The sequence below is a fragment of the Pelobates fuscus genome, chromosome 1 (genome assembly GCF_036172605.1).
Source record: "Pelobates fuscus isolate aPelFus1 chromosome 1, aPelFus1.pri, whole genome shotgun sequence".
In the NCBI taxonomy this organism is placed as follows: domain Eukaryota; kingdom Metazoa; phylum Chordata; class Amphibia; order Anura; family Pelobatidae; genus Pelobates; species Pelobates fuscus.
Window position 1 is genome coordinate 498676696 of NC_086317.1, and position 15939 is coordinate 498692634.

The following is a 15939-nucleotide window of genomic DNA, read 5'->3' on the forward strand; positions in this document are numbered from 1 at the left end:
TCCTTTATAGATGCCTATGTTTTTGTCTTTGGTGTTTTCTCTCTATGTTAATGTGCTCCTGTAATGGATCACCTTCTGTTCACGGATGCTCCTAGCACTTCCTGAGGACTCCACGCACTGCAGGCGACACCACAACCACCGCAGACTCCACAACCGCCGTACCTTAACTGGAGCCGCGCCGTCTTCCTTCCACCCTGAATGAACCTCCAGCATTCAGGACCGTGTGGGAAAGACCTCTCCTCCAAGAAGAGCGTAACAGGAACAAGAACAAAGTGATTAAAGCTCAAGGGAGTATGCAGAGCAAAGTAATCCCCAGTGTGATATAGCAGTTCCCTCCAATAACGAGACTCTGCTTTTATGCAGTGCTCCCCTGCAAGGGAGGCGCCCACAGGCAATTGGGCATTAACCAATCACATATCGGTTACATCCCACATATTCCCTCCCCTCTGCTTGGGAGATAATTGAGTTTCCTACTGTATCTACTCAATTATCCCCAAGCTAAAACTCATACATTTTTATACATTTCTATAACTTCTAAAATATACATGTCACAAACATAAAACATACATTTTCATAATCAATCCATTCAGGGGAACAACATATTAAAAAATGGCACGAATCAGACCAGGCGTTCAAAAGTTAGCAAAAGTATTTTTAAAACCCACTGCCAGCATGGCTTTCTGGCCCAAACCAGTTTCAGAGTCTTCTATCCTGGAGATAATTGAGAAGTAATCCAATTATCTCCAAGGACAGAGGCAAAACTCCATTAGCCACATGGCAGACAAAGGACAATAAAAGACATAAAAATACATACTGTTACATTTATCACATAGAACATACACATTCTACCTATCCCCAGATAGCTTAGATCTGAGCGCACATTATTACCGGATGGCGCTCAGATCACATACATACAGTTCAATCGCCATGGAGCCAAAGTCTTTCATACAGTCTTTCAGTATACGGCTGGGCTCCATGGCATAGCTATCTGGGGTAGCATGGCTTTAACAGTCCGCAGAAAGGCACAAATAAACCTTTCGGCAGGGAAAATAACAGGTTTGAACTGCAGGGCCATAGTCGCAGGGCAGGAGGCTAGCAATAAGTCCTCTCCAATGCCCAGTGGCAAATGGCAGTTTGTCACACCTCCTGTCATGTTATAAAATTGGAATAGTGCCAAAAAATAGAAATGTATAGTGAGTGTGTATGTCTCACAGACTTGTATATTGAACCTAAGTGCTGTCTTGAGGCTAGAGGGCTGAAAATCACACCCCCCTAATGGAGCAGCTCGAATGGAAATAATAATAGTGATAGACAGTATCTCATTAGTGTGTAACGATCTGAGTAAATGTCTATATAGGATGCAATAAAAATGTAAAATTTAAAAACTGCTTAACAGTTCAGTGAAGAGCATTTGTGTCAAATGAATTAAAATTATACAGAATGGACTATAGCAAAAGATAACATAAAATGAAATAAATTAAAATAAAATAGAATGATAAATGGTAATAGTAATAGTAGTAAGTGTATATAGATAGAGGGGGTAACAGATATATATATATATAATTGCTCCACTGCCAATAAATCATCGCATGAAAACTTAAAACATAAAAAATCATCATAAAGAATGCGGTGCATGACAGTTTAAGAGTTATCAACATACAATCAGCTAGTAATTAAATACCACATTATTATGTACATATTATATCTATAAGTTTTAAACATTCATTCCACATTGATAAAACAGGAACATCACATGATTAACCATATGGTATAATAATTCTCATACGAAAAATATTACTTGATTGCAATAAAAACTAGTGAATGAAACTAGAAAATGCAAAGAAGAAAATATTCCAGACCAGAAAAAAGATTAAAAGAGTGGCAAAAAAGAGATGGAAACCGGAAAAATGGGAGAAAGAAAAGGAAAGGATAAGTAAAAATACTGGTTATCCTCTCGGAGAGTGGACATCATGGACATCATTTAGGGAGGAACATTATACAAAGGCATTAAGTTCAAAGTCTATTTTTAAACCTTTGGGTTCCAATGTGTCCAAGATGAAAATCCACTTAGTTTCTGTCTTGTCCAATTCCTTTTCGAAGTCTCCTCCTCTCCAATGTAACTCAATCTTTTCAATAACCATAAATTGAAGGCCAGTGGGGTCATTGGAATGCTTGTTCCTGAAGTGACGTGAGAGGTTATGATTCTGGAAACCTATTCTGATGTTCCTTATATGTTCGCTTAATCGTGTCTTAAATTTTCTTTTTGTTCTGCCTATGTATTGTTTTCCACATGGACAACATAGTAAATAGACAACTCCTATGGAATCACAATTTAAAGATGTCCTAATTTTAAACCTCTCTTTAGTTGTTTTATGTTGAAATTCTTTCACTGTTGTTCTTTGTGTTGACTTGAGTTTACATCCCATACACTTCCCGCAATATGTGAACCCACAGTTTGGACTTTTATTGTTTTTCTTCTTAATCAGGACCGTTGGAGCTAAAATGGTTTTGAGACTTGGGGCTTTTGTGTATACGATCCTTGGTTTTTCTCCTAAGACTTTTTCTCCTAATCTCTTGGTCATATCGTCCATTTGAATGGCCACTATCTCTTGTTCTGAACAGTTCCTCCTAATTCTCCTATACTGGTTGTAAGGAATGTTGTCCAACCATGTTTTTGCCATTCAGATAGCATCCATTCAAATGGACGATATGAGCAAGAGATTTCTAGCTAAAGGCTTTTCAAAAGATCTGCTGGATAAGGCATCCCAACAAGCTCTAGATCTAGCTAGAGAAGTCACATTGGAGACTAAGAGCAAAAAAAATATAGATGCCCCTACTGCTCCTTCATTTATTACTTCTTACAGCAACCAGGCTTCCCAAATTAAAAGAATACTTTCTAAGCATTGGGATATCCTGAAAGGTGACCAAACCCTAGAAAAAATCTTAGGAGAAAATACCTAAATTGCAATCTACAGGTTGACCACACCTTCAGTTTCCTATTGGCCTTATCAACTAATGACGTACAAAGAGTCTGGCCCTTTAAAAGTTAGGACAAAGGGAAGAGAGTTAGTGGGGGAGAGTTAGAGTTGAAGAAGGAGTTGGAGAAGTTTGGGCTTTCAGATTCAGACATGCAGAGGGATCCATGACAGATATTCACTCTGGGACTAACACTCAAACTCTCTTGGACACAACTCAAGAAACACTCCTTGACACTTACCTACCTACTCATCTGATGAGAACATCTACTTAACTGGTAATTATGCTGGTTTTATTTAATTAATCTAAATTAATTAAAAATCGAATAGCATGATTGTGACGATACCAATCTCGCCACATTGCATTGGAGGAGCCTGGTTGCCCACCTGTTGCCTCTAGACTATGGCCCTGGGAGATTGGGCCCTTTAAAAACAGTATTCGCCATTCCAGAGTGTATGTCACTCATTCTGGCCCTTTAAATACTGTTGGGGAAGGTTTGGCACTTTTTACATGGCACTTTGGATGCAGCCGAAGTGCCGAAGTTGTCGAAGTGGCCGCCATTCGACATAGGAACACGTGGCGGCGGCCATTTTAATTTAGTCGAACGCGGTCAGCGGTGCATGCTAAAGAATCTGTGGAACTAAAATCGGCTACGCAAATACACGAACACCGCTGACCCTTACCGTCGCCTCCACTTCGACACTTCGGTAAAAGTCGAAGTACGTTTGACAATTCGAACATACTGTTTTAATGTGCTATTTGCACAAACGGACCTGTTTGTGCCTTTGAATGGGACTTAGACGTTTTTCTACAGGAAATTGACCGACCGCACAGCACAAATCTATGGAACTGTTTTGGGCAGGAAAATGTGCTTGCGGTCGGTCATAAAGGACATCCGGCTATCTTTTTATCTACTGAGGGGATTTGTATGATTTTTGAGAGTGTTTATGTTTAAAGTATGCTGAGTTTAAATATGTAATTTTTTATGGAGATTGGATGTATGGTTTTAAAGTTAGAGGGTATGTGGAAAAACTGTATTTTTACTGTCTGTCAAAATTATGTTAAACCATTGTGTAACATAATCGTATCACAGGCAGAGGGGAGGATTTTGTGTGTAAATGCTGGGAGTGTCTTTTTAAATGTATGTGTATGATTGGTTATTTGGTAACATGCTGTGGGTGGTCCTACCTAAGGGAAACTGTCATAAAAGAAGGTTATTTTGGTGCCATTGAACAGACCACCGCTTGACCCTCAACACGGAGCTCTGTCTCGTTCTTGGGGGGATTTACTGTATGCTGTTAGAGACTGATAGCCAGGAGTGTAAGCTGATTGTCTGCTTTTCCTGTTCGTCTGCTAGCAGCTATTGTGAGGTTCCAGTTCGGGAGTTTGGAGTGCTATTTTGTATCCAGTTCGGGAGTTTGGTGTTCTGCAGTAGCTGTGCCTGTATCTCTGGAAGGGGAAGATCTATTAAGCGGTGGTTTTACCCCTTTATGCCCGGGGTGCCGTTACAATGATATATGACTGGATAAATCACGGTCAGATTTCAATATTTAGAAATCTTAGTTAACTAAAGAATATATAGTTATAAACATTCCATTATGCAGGTGGAATTAAGAATAATTATATATTAATTTGATATTATCACGTGTTAGCATACCGATATTTTATCCAGATGTATTGATTTGCTCTAAATTAAGATAAGATATCTTTTTAGGCAAATTAAAATTTGGTTTATAGAATCTGATAGATTATTTTATTCTTATTGGATGGTTCCAGGAAATGATTAATGAGCTGGTTTGAATGTTATTTTAATTGAAAATTACATGAGAACAGGATATTATATGCCTATGAGGATCTAGCCAGCGTTGAAGGGGTTGATCTAACTGTTAGCCAAGGTTTTATGGCTTTTTGCTGGGCTGTGTGATGTTTTGCTTTCTGTGTCTGTGAAGTACCCTCATAAATCTTGTAAGTCTTGACAGTTGAAGCTGTTAGCCATTGGGACATGTTTTAACATTGCCATTGTATTGCATACTTATGTTATACTAAATATTCACTGATTATTACCATGCATGCTGCCTAATATTATTATTATTTTATTTGTCACAATAAATTATATCTATTTTTATAACAAATTGTGATTTTATTTGTATGGAATACATTTCACTTACATGATAACGATCTCTAAGATCTAAGAGAATTGAAATAGTGGGCAATTCTCAACTGTTTCCTATTATCCCATAAATATCCCCACAACACTAATGAGATACTGTCTATCACTATTATTATTTCCGTTCGAGCTGCTCCATTAGGGGGGTGTGATTTTCAGCCCTTTAGCCTCAAGACAGCACTTAGGTTCAATATCCAAGTCTGTGAGACATACACGCTATACATTTCTATTCCAATTAGTCCGCATAGATCTATTTTATTGCGGCTGACCTCTGTTCTGTATTTCTTCCTAATCCCTATATTTAACTTGTAAAGTTTTTCAGATTTACACACTTTTCTTTTATCATATTGCTTAATAGTAATAAATAGTATTTTTTGGTGATTTGCACTTTATTAATATATAGTAACGGCACTTATCCGTCTACCCCTTCTCTATTTTCTATTTTTTATTCTCATTCAATCATTCATTTTTATGTATTTATTTAGTCATTGAATCACCTTTAAGGCATTTTGATTCCAGTCTTTGATGAATTCACTTACTAATCTATACATTCTAGTCCATCCATTAGGTTCAGCATACTTTTAACAGGAACTATTTAATTATAGTATATTTATATGAAGTAGTCTAATATCTGATACCATTAAACTGGTATTATCAAATAATTTGCTATAAACAGAAATAGTTATACTGATTCACAGACACATATTGTCACAAATTATTTATTAGGCTAAATAATATTGTTTTTCATGTTTGGTCCAATTTTATTGCATTTCACTGCATTTAATTCCATTTATTTATTTTTATTTTATTCTATTTTATTTTATGTCATTCTAATCTGGGTCTGTTTTGAAGCGATTATTTGTATCAGCTTAGTGTACTTTATTTCATTTTATTTTATATATGCTTTAAAGTTTTGGTTGAAGAGTAAACTTTATACAATGGACTTTCTAACTGCCAATTATTTGGTCAGTTAGCCACCACTATATTAAGAGCAGTAGGAGCAGTGCTAATCCATCAGCCTCTGAGGAAGTGACTCTGAATCGTCACGAAACACGTAAGGCATTCTGGCATACAGCCGTATACTGAAACAACTGCAGCTACCAAGCAACCGTGGAACGCAGAGCGGACGCACTAAGTGGAACTTAGTGGATATTGGTGCGGTGTAAGTGACAAGGACCTACACCTATAAGTGGAGCGCTCAAACACAGATAAATCTTACCAAAACGTAGTCTCATTCAATGGTAAAATATGGGGTACATGTCAAAGTAAAATACATAAAATACAATATAGTGTAGATGGTACTGAAAAATGGCTTCACAGTGATTATAATGATATCGTGCTGAATATTACACTCACATTTCAAGGAGCCTGTATGTAGAAAACACTGGCTCCGTATAAAGGCTTGTGTGCTGTTATGGTAGCACCACCCTCCTACTTCTGCTTGAAGAATTTCTCGGGAACACGAAAAGAAGGGAAGAAAGCAGACCAATGTGTAGACTTATGGTGATAAATGACACAGATATGTGTTCAATAAATGGGGTGCTCACCTGGTCCTGAGCCTACGAATCCCGGCTCTAGGTGTGTAGGTTTTGTGCCAATTTGAATGGGGATGGCATTTCCCCTGTGAGGATTCCTTGGAGGCTCCAAAAAGGACTTGGATGAGGTTTTGAATAAAAATGGTGAATTTATTAGTTTAAAATAAACATAAAAACAAAGATGATAAAAGTCCTCAAATAAAAGTCCTTTAAAAATGGCCAATACGCGTTTCACTCTCAAATAGAGCTTCTTCAGTCTTCTGTAATGTTAGTCCTCTGAATCCTCCATTTTAAATGCCATCTGGGTCTTCCCCTTTAATGAGTTAAGTTCATTCTGTCCAATCAGACTCAATTTCACATAATGTGTGTGTGTGTGTGTGTGTACCTTTAATAGGTTAATGATGTTGACGCCTTTATTTGTCTATTTTTTCATTGGTGGGCAGTGATGGTTGGCGGAAGTGCTTGTTTTCAAACGGGTGGTTGGCGGAAGTGACATCACGTAATCATGTGATCGCCATCCAGCCACGTCCGTTTGGCCACTCCCCCTCAAAAAAAATGTGTTTTTTTTTTTTTACTTTTTTAAAAAAGCAAATAGAGCTGCGGAATTGAAATGACAGTGCAATTGCATAATGTCAAATATTGAATTCATAGTGATATAATGTAAATAGTGGTGCATATAGACTAATACATTCACATTGTTAAAGGTGCATACTGTGCTGGTGGTACATATATTTTTAAACATTAAAAAGGTGATATTACATACATATGTGCTAGAATAGATATCCTTATTGGGTATTTTCCCAAAAGGTGGTTAAATCAATATTCTTTAAGTGGTATTCACAGTGGTTATAGTGTTTGGGCATACATAATATGCCAATGATTGAAAATGAATAAGAAGAATGTATAAAAGAAAAACAAGGGGTATAAAAAGGGTAGAATGGATTATAATGGATCAATTCCATTGAACCCAAAAAAGGGGGGATACCCATTTAAATGAAATGGCAGAGTTCGAAGTCTATATTCAAACCCCGGGGCTTTAAAGTCCCGAGGTTAAATATCCACCACATCTCACTCTGTCCCAATAATTACCCTTAACCTTTTGTATACCCATAAAGAGTAATTGAGTGGGATCACTATTGTGGGCTAGGGTGAAGTGGTGTGATACACTGTGTCCTTCAAATTTTTTCTTAATATTTCTAGTGTGTTCCTCAATAGTGTTGTCGCGAACCCGAAATTTTCGGTTCGCGAACGCGAACTTCCTCAAATGTGACTTGACTTCAATGGGCAGGCGAATTTTAAAACCAACAGGGACTCTTTCTGGCCACAAAAGTGATGGAAAAGTTGTTTCAAGGGGACTAACACCTGGACTGTGGCATGCCGGAGGGGGATCCATGGCAAAACTCCCATGGAAAATTACACAGTTGATGCAGAGTCTGCTTTTAATCCATAAAGGGCAGAAATCACCTAACATTGACACCTGTCCTCAAAGCCCCTGATACACACTGACACAGAGCAGAATAGAGACTGTTCCCCGTCCTCAGAGACCATGATACACACTGACACAGAGCAGAATAGAGACTGTTACCCCTACATAGGGTCACTTGGCAGATATGGCGGGGTCGTGGGAGGGGGAGGATGACTTTCACCTCTTCCCCTGTTAGATTCCCGTTGTGCTGTGACATCACCCTTATACGCTGTGTAAAGCATACTATTTAATTTGATCAGCATGGCCACTTGAGCTTTTATAGTTTTCACGCTGCTTGTAGTTTATATATGGTTCACAAAAATCAAACAAACGATAAAGTAAACATGTAAGGATTCAGAATATTCTTTCAAACCCTTACACATTGTGTGTGCATACTTTTTGTCTTAAGTTTGTGGCTTTAAAGAGGTTCACGTTGTTTCTATGATGTGCATAACATGTTCTTGCAAATGTTTGTTACATTTTTCCTGGAATTGTAATTTTTGAATCTGAATAAAGATAGTCAAATCCCTGATACACACTGACACAGAGCGGAATAGAGACTGTTCCCCCTACATAGGGTCACTTGGCAGATATGGATTGACACCTGTCCTCAAAACCCCTGATATACACTGACACAGAGCAGAATAGAGACTGTTCCCCCTACATAGGGTCACTTGGCAGATATGGATTGACACCTGTCCTCAGAGACCATGATACACACTGACACAGAGCAGAATAGAGACTGTTCCCTGTCCACAGAGACCATGATACACACTGACACAGAGCAGAATAGAGACTGTTCACTGTCCACAGAGACCATGATACACACTGACACAGAGCAGAATAGAGACTGTTCCCCGTCCACAGAGACCATGATACACACTGACACAGAGCAGAATAGAGACTGTCCCCCCTACATAGGGTCACTTGGCAGGTATGGATTGACACCTGTCCTCAAAGCCCCTGATACACACTGACACAGAGCAGAATAGAGACTGTTCCCTGTCCACAGAGACCATGATACACACTGACACAGAGCAGAATAGAGACTGTTCACTGTCCACAGAGACCATGATACACACTGACACAGAGCAGAATAGAGACTGTTCCCCGTCCACAGAGACCATGATACACACTGACACAGAGCAGAATAGGGACTGTTCCCCCTACATAGGGTCACTTGGCAGGTATGGATTGACACCTGTCCTCAAAGCCCCTGATACACACTGACACAGAGCAGAATAGAGACTGTTCCCTGTCCACCGAGTCCATGATACACACTGACACAGAGCAGAATAGAGACTGTTCCCCGTCCACAGAGACCATGAAACACACTGACACAGAGCAGAATAGAGACTGTTCCCCGTCCACAGAGACCATGATACACACTGACACAGAGCAGAATAGGGACTGTTCCCCCTACATAGGGTCACTTGGCAGGTATGGATTGACACCTGTCCTCAAAGCCCCTGATACACACTGACACAGAGCAGAATAGAGACTGTTCCCTGTCCACAGAGACCATGATACACACTGACACAGAGCAGAATAGAGACTGTTCACCGTCCACAGAGACCATGATACACACTGACACAGAGCAGAATAGAGACTGTTCCCCGTCCACAGAGACCATGATACACACTGACACAGAGCAGAATAGGGACTGTTCCCCCTACATAGGGTCACTTGGCAGGTATGGATTGACACCTGTCCTCAAAGCCCATGATACACACTGGGGGGAGCTACTGTCCTCCCCAACCACTGCGCGGTGGGTGGGGGCCATAAATCACAATGGGGGGACCTACTGTCCCCCCCCCTCGGCCCCCACCCCTGCGCGGTGGGTGGGGGCCATAAATCACAATGGGGGGCCTACTTTCCTCCCCCCCGGCCCCCATCCCTGCGCGGTGGGTGGGGGGCATAAATCACAATGGGACGGACCTACAGATAGGAGTGGAGTATTGTTCATATCAGTTTAATACCTTCCGCGTCTCCTATCAGTGGACGTGTATATGGCAGCCATTTTAGGAACTGCACACCTGGGACCCGAGCAAGGAGTGGTGAGTTTAGTAAATGTTCATATCAGTTTAATACCTTCCGCGTCTCCTATCAGTGGACGTGTATATGGCAGCCATTTTAGGAACCGCACACCAGGGACCCGAGCAAGTTCACCTCGTTCAAGCTGCTCTGGTTCCTTGATGAGCCAGCTGCCCGTGAGTTAACATGTCCCGTGGAGAAGCACTCTGTCCTGTAAAGCCTCACCACAAAAAAATTAAATAAATAACAACACTCGGAGTGGTGAGTTTAGTAAATGTTCATATCAGTTTAATACCTTCCGCGTCTCCTATCAGAGGACATGTATATGGCAGCCATTTTAGGAACCGCACACCTGGGACCCGAGCAAGGTCACCTCTTTCAACCGGCGACAAGATATGGCCCTGTAAAACTCTCCCGGATATTATGTACAATTTATATGGATATGGCATTTATTTATGTAACAGGGAGATGGAAGAAGATGCTTGGTCGGTCCTCTTACTTGAAATTTGTGGCACTGCGCGGGCAAGCTAATGTGCCACCAGATAGGAGTGGTGAGTTTAGTATTGTTCATATCAGTTTAATACCTTCTGCGTCTCCTATCAGTGGACGTGTAAATGGCAGAGAGTTTTAATTGTTGAATCACCTCCCCTTTTTAGGCCAAGGTGGGAAGATGCTTAGACCACTGGTATATTGGTGCCATCTTGGAGGATTTTTTTTTGGTTTGGTTTTTGAAGCCACAGTGCTGCACCAGTGGGCCTAAAAATTAGGCATGTACACATGCCTGAAAAATTTGGTATTGTTGCAGCCGCTGCTGTAGCAGCGGCCAGAAAAATTGATGTTTGTTTCACAGGCAGAAAGTGCCCTAAAACATGGCGGCTTGAACCCTAGTTGGTGGCGGATAAGTCACGCAAGTCAAACGTCATTCAGAGCTAAAATACAGCAGCGTGTGGACCATTTTTAGCCCAAGGCAGCTCATCTCATCAGGCCTTTTTTAATCGAATGTATCGCCCAGTGTCAGTCCCTTCGGGATCCATCCCTCATTCATCTTAATAAAGGTGAGGTAATCTAGACTTTTTTGACCTAGGCGACTTCTCTTCTCAGTGACAATACCTCCTGCTGCACTGAAGGTCCTTTCTGACAGGACACTTGAAGCGGGGCAGGCCAGAAGTTCTATCGCAAATTGGGATAGCTCAGGCCACAGGTCAAGCCTGCACACCCAGTAGTCAAGGGGTTCATCGCTCCTCAGAGTGTCGATATCTGCAGTTAAGGCGAGGTAGTCTGCTACCTGTCAGTCGAGTCGCTCTCTGAGGGTGGATCCCGAAGGGCTGTGGCGATGCATAGGACTTAAAAAGGTCCGCATGTCCTCCATCAACAACACGTCTTTAAAGCGTCCTGTCCTTGCCGGCGTGGTCGTGGGAGGAGGAGGAGGATGACTTCCACCTCTCCCCCTGTTAGATTCCCGTTGTGCTGGGACATCACCCTTATACGCTGTGTAAAGCATACTTTTTAATTTATTTTGCAAATGCTGCATCCTTTCCGACTTGTTGTAATTCGGTAACATTTCCGCCACTTTCTGCTTATACCGGGGGTCTAGTAGCGTGGACACCCAGTACAGGTCGTTCTCCTTCAGCCTTTTTATACGAGGGTCCCTCAACAGGCAGGACAGCATGAAAGACCCCATTTGCACAAGGTTGGATGCCGAGCTACTCATTTCCCGTTCCTCCTCCTCACTGATGTCATTGAAGGTATGTTCTTCCCCCCAGCCACGTACAACACCACGGGTACCAGATAGGTGACAACGAGCACCCTGGGATGCCTGTTGTGTTTGGTCTTGCTCCTCCTCCTCCTCAAAGCTACATTCCTCCTCTGACTCCTCTTCCTCACAATCCTCTTCCAGCGTTGCCGCAGGTCCAGCAAGCGATGCTGATAAGGCTGTTTCTGGTGGTGATGGTGACCACAACTCTTCCTCTTCCTCTTCACGCTCATCTACAGCCTGATCCAGCACTCTTCGCAGGGCACGATGCAGGAAGAAAACAAATGGTATGATGTCGCTGATGGTGCCTTCGTTGCGACTGACTAGGTTTGTCACCTCCTCAAAAGGACGCATGAGCCTACAGGCATTGCGCATGAGCGTCCAGTAACGTGGCAAAAAAATTCCCAGCTCCCCAGAGGCTGTCCTAGCACCCCAGTCATACAAATATTCATTAACATGCTTTTTCTTGTTGGAGCAGGCGGTCGAACATTAGGAGTGTGGAATTCCAACGTGTAGGGCTGTCGCAAATCAAGCGCCTCACTGGCATATTGTTTCGCCGCTGGATATCGGCAAAGTGAGCCATGGCCGTGTAGGAATGCCTGAAATGGCCACACACCTTCCTGGCCTGCTTCAGGACGTCCTGTAAGCCTGTGTACTTATGCACAAAGCGTTGTACGATCAGATTACACACATGTGCCATGCACGGCACATGTGTCAACTTGCCCAACTTCAATGCCGCTATCAAATTCTTTCCGTTGTCACACACCACTTTGCCGATATCCAGTTGCTGCGGAGTCAGCAACTTTTCCACCTGTGCGTTCAGAGCGGACAGGAATGCTTGTCCGGTGTGACTCTCTGCTTTCAAGCAAGTCAAACCCAAGACGGCGTGACACTGCCGTATCCGGGATGTGGAATAGTACCTGGGGAGCTGGGAGGGTGCCGTTGATGTGGAGCAAGACGCAGCAGCACAAGAGGACTCAGCCGAGGAGGTTATGGAAGAGGATGGAGTAGGAGGAGTAGAGGAGGTGGCAGCAGGACTGCCTGCAATTCGTGGCGGTGTCACCAACTCCTCTGCAATGCCACGCATTCCTTGCTTGTCAGCCGTCAGCAGGTTTACCCAATGCGCAGTGTAGGTGATATACCTGCCCTGACCATGCTTTGCAGACCAGGTATCAGTGGTCAGATGGACCCTTGCCCCAACACTGTGTGCCAGACATGCCATGACTTCCTTTTGCACAATCGAGTACAAGTTGGGGATTGCCTTTTGTGAAAAGAAATTCCGGCCGGGTACCTTCCACTGCGGTGTCCCAATAGCTACAAATTTTTTGAACGCCTCAGACTCAACCAGATTGTATGGTAAAAGCTGGCGGGCTAATAGTTCAGACAAGCCAGCTGTCAGACGCTGGGCAAGGGGGTGACTTGGTGACATTGGCTTCTTACGCTCAAACATGTCCTTGACAGACACATGACTGTGGGCAGATGAGCGGGAACTGCTCAAGGCGGGAGACGGAGTGGCGGATGGTTGAGAGGGGGCAAGAAGGACAGCAGTGGTTGACGTGGCTGAAGATGCTAGACCAGGAGGAGGATGGCGGCTTAGAGTAGGCGTGCTGCTTGTACTCATGTGTTGATCCCATAGGCGTTTGTGATGTGAGATCATGTGCCTACGCAAAGCAGTTGTACCTAGGTGGGTGTTGGACCTCCCACGACTCAGTTTCCTTTGGCACAGGTTGCAAATGGCATCGCTGTTGTCCGAGGCAGACACACAAAAAAAATGCCACACTGCTGAGCTCTGCAATGACGGCATTCTGGTGGTGGACACAGCATGCGTTGATTGGCGTGCTGTCGGGCTGACCCCGGGTGCCAATGCATGCTGTCTGACTGTGCCACTAGCTCCTTGCGACGACCCCCCCCTGCTTCCAACTCGTCTCCTCCTCCTCTCTGTCTCCCCATCTGAACTTTCGCCCTGTTCTTCTTCTTGCCGAGCGGGCACCCACGTGACATCCATGGACGCATCGTCATCATCAACCGCTTCGCTTGTATCTGACAACTCAGAAAAGGAAGCAGCAGCGGGTACAACATCATCATCATCACACCGTACCTCCATGTGTTTAATGCTGCCTGCCTGATACATATCCCTGTTATCTACATCCTCTAGCAATAATGGTTGCGCATCACTCATTTCTTCAAACGGGTGTGTGAATAACTCCTCTGACATACCAAGTAAAGCGGCTGTGGTGCTAGTTTTGGTGGTGGCGGCAGGCGGGTGAGTGGTATCTTGAGAGGTGCCTGAAGCTAAGCTGGAGGAGGATGGTGCGTCAAGGTTCCGAGCGGAGGCTGTACAAGATTGGTTGTCCTGTGTTAGCCAGTCAACTATGTCCTCAGAACTTTTCAAGTTCAGGGTACGTGGCTTCTGAAAACTGGGCATTATTCTAGGGCAAAAGGGAATCACAGCACCACGACCATGACGGCCCCTGCGGGGTGGCCTGCCTCTGCCTGTCATTTTTTTGGGGATTAGTGGTACTATAAGTGCAAGCTACTGTGAGACCAGATATGATTGGCAATGTGAACTGTAAGAGTTCTGCAGAGCACACACTGTAGGCCTGAGACACCCGCTTGAAGACAAGTAACTGCTATTCAATCTATAACAGTGAAAAACTAATTTTGGTTTTAAAAGCACGCTATAGAGACACCAGATATGATTGGCAATGTGCACTGGAACAGTTTTGCAGAGCACACACTGTAGGCCTGAGACACCCGCTTGAAGACAAGTAACTGCTATTCAATCTATAACAGTGAAAAACAAATTTTGGTTTTAAAAGCACGCTATAGAGACACCAGATATGATTGGCAATGTGCACTGGAACAGTTCTGCAGAGCACACACTGTAGGCCTGAGACACCCGCTTGAAGACAAGTAACTGCTATTCAATCTATAACAGTGAAAATTTTTTTTTGGTTTTAAAAGCACGCTATAGAGACACCAGATATGATTGGCAATGTGCACTGGAACAGTTCTGCAGAGCACACACTGTAGGCCTGAGACACCCGCTTGAAGACAAGTAACTGCTATTCAATCTATAACAGTGAAAAACAAATTTTGGTTTTAACAGCACGCTATAGAGACACCAGATATGATTGGCAATGTGCACTGGAACAGTTCTGCAGAGCACACACTGTAGGCCTGAGACACCCGCTTGAAGACAAGTAACTGCTATTCAATCTATAACAGTGAAAAACTAATTTTGGTTTTAAAAGCACGCTATAGAGACACCAGATATGATTGGCAATGTGCACTGGAACAGTTCTGCAGAGCACACACTGTAGGCCTGAGACACCCGCTTGAAGACAAGTAACTGCTATTCAATCTATAACAGTGAAAAAAAAAAATTGGTTTTAAAAGCACGCTATAGAGACACCAGATATGATTGGCAATGTGCACTGGAACAGTTCTGCAGAGCACACACTGTAGGCCTGAGACACCCGCTTGAAGACAAGTAACTGCTATTCAATCTATAACAGTGAAAAACAAATTTTGGTTTTAAAAGCACGCTATAGAGACACCAGATATGATTGGCAATGTGCACTGGAACAGTTCTGCAGAGCACACACTGTAGGCCTGACACACCCGCTTGAAGACAAGTAACTGCTATTCAATCTATAACAGTGAAAAACAAATTTTGGTTTTAAAAGCACGCTATAGAGACACCAGATATGATTGGCAATGTGCACTGGAACAGTTCTGCAGAGCACACACTGTAGGCCTGAGACACCCGCTTGAAGACAAGTAACTGCTATTCAATCTATAACAGTGAAAAAAAAATTTTGGTTTTAAAAGCACGCTATAGAGACACCAGATATGATTGGCAATGTGCACTGGAACAGTTCTGCAGAGCACACACTGTAGGCCTGAGACACCCGCTTGAAGACATGTAACTGCTATTCAATCTATAACAGTGAAAAACAAATGTTGGTTTTAAAAGCACGCTATAGAGACACCAGATATGATTGGC

The 15939-nt window shown here is 42.9% G+C and overlaps 1 protein-coding gene across 1 annotated transcript in view; it reads left to right on the forward strand.

Annotated features, from left to right (window-relative positions):
* The window catches only part of LOC134586290 (tyrosinase-like), a 110031-nt gene that overhangs the window by 69286 nt on the left and 24806 nt on the right, over positions 1–15939 (forward strand). The window lies entirely within an intron of this gene.